The sequence below is a fragment of the Suncus etruscus genome, chromosome 17 (assembly GCF_024139225.1).
Source record: "Suncus etruscus isolate mSunEtr1 chromosome 17, mSunEtr1.pri.cur, whole genome shotgun sequence".
Classification (NCBI taxonomy): domain Eukaryota; kingdom Metazoa; phylum Chordata; class Mammalia; order Eulipotyphla; family Soricidae; genus Suncus; species Suncus etruscus.
Genome location: NC_064864.1, coordinates 14,606,261 through 14,612,260, shown reverse-complemented (window position 1 = coordinate 14,612,260; position 6,000 = coordinate 14,606,261).

Below are 6,000 nucleotides of genomic sequence, written 5' to 3'. Positions count from 1 at the left end.
TATACAGTAATTAAGGCCATTCCCATTCCCATTGTCAACCTCCCTCCACCAATGAATCCAGAGTGCAACCTATACCACCATCCTTTGCCCCTTGTTCTGCCAATATAATAGGCCCATTTATATTTATATTGATAAAGTTTATGTCTTTTGATTCTATTGTTGTGAATTTTGGCTTGGATATTTTTTTTTCTTCACCAATGCACCTGAGACCACTTGGCTCTTGACCCCATCCATTCTTTGTTCCTTTCTTCTTAATTTTATAGAAAAATGTTAAAATGTGAAGTAAAACCAAGTAATCTGTGTGCTACAGTTCTATGAAAAAGGCAGGAGCCCCTTTTTAAAAGATAAAAAAACAGGGGTCAGACAGATAACATAGAGGTATGGTGTTTGCCTTGCATGCAGAAAGACAGTGGTTCAAATCCTGGCATCTCATGTGGTCCCCTGAGCCTGCCAGGATCGATTTCTGAGTATAGCCAGGAGTAATCCCTGAGTGCTGCCGGGTGACCAAAACAAACAAACAAACAAGATAAAAAAGAAAAAAATAAAATAAAAAGGGGGTAACAGGCATAGGCACAGCAAAAGTTGGAGAAAATAGAAAGGAAAAATCTTTGGCCTAAAAACTGGGAGACCCTATCCATGAATCGTACTGTCATAAGAACAACTACTGGCTCCAGGCATACTAAGTTGTCTAACCACAAAGCACTTTATTAAGATTAAAAAAAAATGCTTGAGTTTTAAATTCTCATAGAAGAACCTGGCCTGAATAATATAACTTTGGATAAGTGTGACTACGGATAAGTGTGACTGTTGATAGGTGTGACAAGAAAATTGTCAAACTGAGGGCAGTGTGCAGACTATATCAGGAAAGGGTTTATTATTGAAGTTAGTTCAAAGATCATTATTAGACAAGGCAAATATCTCTGTACCAGACCTAAGGAAATGGGTAATTTATCCTCAGTTTACCCTTCTCCCAAAAGTCCAATCCTTGCTTTGTTGAGGTTTGCAGATAAATGAAGTGTATCCTATCTCCAGGACCAACCCCTGAAGGCATTTAACTATTCACTTTAGTGCCAACTGATCTGTATCCCTGTTATTTCTTTCAAAGACTATGCAGACAAGAGGTTATTTTTAGACATGGGCCCACCGTCTTCCAACATAGCAACCAATAAAGATCTTTCTCGGCATGTCATAGTGTCTTTTGTGAGCTTCGAATAGTAGTGGCACATAACCTTTAAGGATATATTATCAGAATGGGAATCTAGTTCAAGGATATGGAAAATCCCTAAAGCAATTTTGGTTGTTTCTCAAGTTTGCTTTGGGCTGGTTAAGCTCTCTACAGGGAGAGTAAAAGATAGTGACCAAGTCCTCCAGAGGACAAAAAGTAGTTGAATGGAAGGTTCTCAATAATGTGTTTAATCCCTAAACAGTCATAGATGAGGTTTTATGGATTAGATGCTGTGACTATCCCTGGCTATCCTGGATATCCAGTTTTCTCTCATTGGTTCTTTCTTTATATATATATATATATATATATATATATATATATATATATATATATATATATATATATATATATATATATATATATATATATATATATATATATATTCATATATTTTTTCTGGTTTCTTTGTCTTCCTGTCCACCACATAGTAGCATGCATCCAGGTTCAGCACCCGCCTTTTATCTTTCTACCATAATTTCCTGGTTTCATGTCATTGAATGCTGTCCACTAGTTGATAACACAAGCTTAATTCTTCAGTCTAAATTCCTGCTATCTATTTATTCTCAACTCTGAAAGAGCAATAAAAGGTTAAAAGGTAGACAGTTCTATCAGTGCACCAGTGGATGTGACTTTAATATACATTACTTTTTGATTTATGATGACCTACTCTAATTATATGTAGGTACTATTTAGATTGCATCTAACTCTGTGGAAGAAATAAAAACCAAACACCTGAACTCACAGTTTAATAATATAAATTTTAGAAGCCCTCTCTAATTCACTTAGCTTTTATTTATCTTAAATTATTGAAAAATATGCAAAGAAAAAAATTTTCTGTTTAGGGATATATTTTATTCTGTCTAGACTATCAACTCCTTCTCTAGTTGCATCTTAAAATTTGCTAGAATCTTTTTTTCTTAAAGTTTTTAAGTACACATTTGTTATTAAACTCCCTAGGAAACACAGAATTCAAGGAATGTAACAGACATTTATCTCTGTGACATTTTGTTTTCACTATTTAATCAATATCATAAGCATGCTTGAGAAAATAAACTTGCTCAAAATATACAGTGATTTAATTGAGTTCAACTATAATAATGGTTGTTTCTGAAAACATAAGCATAAACTCTTCAGGAAAGCTCTTCCATCAAGAGAGATATTTTCTTTTATAGCAGAAACAATTTATTTTATTCAACTTATTTGAATAAGTTTTCAAATTACTATGATTCAATGTATAAAGTTTCAGAGCTCAGACCTTCTTGTTCACTGATAATTCTGATTTTAACCCTCTGCTGAATCATAAAGAAACATATATTTCCCAGAGTGCATTTTCTTATTGCAGGCATTTATGGCAACTGCAATTATTTCTCATCAAAAACTCTCATAAATATTCTATTGAATGTTAGTCAAACATTTATAGCTTTATCTTGGAGATGAAGATGCTGGCAACATGTGAATATATTTGCCACTAATGTTGAGTAATGATCTCCCTCACAGTAAAAGAAAACATTGTTCTGCATTTGGGTTTCTTATCCATACTGAACATCATTATGGAAAGGCTCATTGCATAGTGTAGAAGTGGTAATGTGTTATTATGGAAAACTGGCTTGAAAGTTTATCAGGAAAGCTGTTACTGTTTGTAGTATAGATAAAGATTTACTTGCTTATTTATAGTAAATGCAAAGACTTACTTTATTCAAGAAAAAAAAAAGATTTCAATCTTGTTTTTTATTGCCATTAAGTAATTGGTTATAAATAAATAAGATAGTGTGAGAATTTCTTACATCTAATAAGATTGAGTAAGAGAGTTCTTTGCCTTAGGCCTTCACACCAAAAATCTATTTTCTAATAAAAGATACTGGCAAAGAGTAGCTACCTGAAATACCACATGATGAATTTATATGACTCTGCAGCTTTGCATAGCGTGGATATCTTTATCTAGTGAGTCTATACATCATTTTGTCAAATTTGTAATTAAAATGTCAATGGAGTGCATGAAATTGATGAGAATGTCCAGTTTATCATGTCCCTGAATTACTACGTTGCCTGATTTGAGTTCTAGAAATCAGAAGATTGAATATCTTGGAACAATAGAAAAATCACTAACATCATTCAACTTGAAGTAGGAAAGGTAATTCTGTGATTCTAACTAGTAATGATCTTTCTCATTCCTACCAATGATCCTTAAATTATAGTGTTCTATCTTCTTAGAGCTAATTTATTTTTAGTTTTGGGAGCTTCATTGTTAGTAAAACAAAACATCTAGTTTCTTTAAGAAAAACATCTTTTTTTTTATAATGCTATGATTTACCAAGTGTTGAATTACTTGGTCCTACAATCCTTAGTATTCATTCTCCACCCCAAGGAGTGATCTGGTGTTGAATTATTGAGTGCCTTCCTACTCTGTATTAGATTTGACCCTAGTGTGTGGTCTAGTGATTGGATTACTGGATCCCTTCCTACTTAGCATTCATTCTCCACTCTAGGGTAAGTTCTGGTTCTTGCTAATAAAAAGCCTGGGTTTCAGGAACACAGGGCATTCATTCTACAGTCTTCCACCACTAATTGTCTCCCTTGGAAAAGGATGTATGTGTGTTGGAATTCCTGAATCCATTCTTACCTCCTTTAACTGTGTGGGTTATTTTTTGCATTGGCATTTACTTTCATATCTGCATCTCTCCAGGTCCTGGTTTTAGACCCTGAGGTTTCATTCACAACCAAGTGTTCTTAATACTTGGTTTCAGACATTAGATTTTCAAACATCAATCCCACCACTAGTGCAATCTTTTTTTTTAGCCTGTTTCCACTCACCTTTACAATTTGAAAGGTGTACCTTTCAGGCACAAATTTACTTCCAATTGTTTGTTACAGAGAAAAGTCAAATGGGATCATCAAATCTTAATTCAATAAAGGAAAATTTGTAAAATTATTATATTTCCCAGTGTTGTTACTAACATTATTTTCCAGTGATTTATTGGACTGTGGTTGGTAATTGTTGAGACTTATTTATTACTATTTAGGGTCACTCAGCTTGGTAGTTTTTTATGCAACTTTCCCATCAGATTTGCTATGATTCTACTGACACTTTTATAAAAAAAGTTTTATGAAATTTTTAATTGAGGGGGACTGTGTCATAGTGCAGTAGTAGGACATTTGCCTTGCACGCAGCTGATCCAGGATGGACCTTGGTTCAATCTCCAGTGCCTCAAGCCAGGAGCGCTTTCTGAGCTCATAGCCAAGAATAACCCCTGAGTGTCACTGGGTATGGCCCTCAAAGAAACAAAATAAAATTTTTAATTGAATCTCTAAGATATATAAAATTACAAAGTTGTTTATTATTGAGTTTCAGCCATACAATGTCTATTATCCATTTTTTTTATCATTGAAGAAACATTTCCTGCCACCAATGTCCCTGGTTTTCTTCTCACCTTTTCTTCTTCCATCATACTTGCCATCCTCCCTGACTGTTTCTATGTCAGATATTTTTCTTTTTTCTCTCTTGCAAAATTGTTAATGAAGGGTATCATGCATATCTCTACTTTCTACAGCACCAGATTCTTTGTCCAGACAATCATTTCCAACTCTCACTATAAGAGTGGTCCCTTCCCTGCCCTAACTGCACTCACATGTTATCTTATCTGTGGCAAGCTTCCTAGCATGAAATGGACTTCGTGGCCCTCAGTTATATTGTTTTTGGTATTATTACCATGAATTTTGACAATTACATGGAGCACATTAACAGGTCTATAAAATTGGAACCAATTTGGTGGTGTGGCTTGGTAGTTTAATAAGGCTAAGTTATTGAACCAGGTGAGTCACGTGTAAAGCAAGTCCTCTTACATACTTACTCTCTCTCTGTTCCCAGATGGTAGATTTTTTTTATTTTTATATAGAAAAATGGTCTGCCTGCATCTAGGGCTGGCTGGAAGTCCCTTACCAATGGAGTATGTGTAATTTCATCTACTTCTTTCTCAGGTGGTTCTACTTTAATTGAAAGTCTCAATAACAAATAGAAGTAGCTATTATACCATCTATCTCTCAGGCCCACTTTTTTTTCGATCTACAAAATGGATTGAAGTAGTTCTACTTGAACTAACCAAAGAAAGTTAGAAGGCAGTTAAATAAATCATACGACAAGGATTTTTAACATCAGTAGTAGTTTATATTTCCAAGCACTTGCCATTCTTCACTTATTTCACTTTAAAGTGAAACATTATTTAGTAGGTACTAAACATTATTTAGTAGGTACTATCAGTCTATTAATTTTACAGGTGGAAAACAGGTGAGAGAAGTTAACTAATTTGCTAAAAATCTATACAGGTTTAAAATATATTGACTGCAAATTACCTCATGTCACCTTCTCCTTTTTATTCCTGATATATGTAAAATATAAATTCTATTTCCTTTATATTGAGAGTTTTGTCATTTCAATGATGTTTTTGAGATACTTATTGTTTAGGATTTAACCTTTAACTTTACATTTTTTTTTTTTTTTGGTTTTTGGGCCACACCCGTTTGACGCTCAGGGATTACTCCTGGTTATGCGCTCAGAAATCGCCCCTGGCTTGGGGGGACCATATGGGACGCCGGGGGATCGAACCGCGGTCCGTCCTACGCTAGCGCTTGCAAGGCAGACACCTTACCTCTAGCGCCACCTTCCCGGCCCCAACTTTACATTTCTAACAGGCACCTCTAAAGAATAAGTTCGTAGACTTTCTCAGTAACATGTTCTGCTATAAAATCATTTAGACTTGTATTTTTTGTTTTCTTGTTTA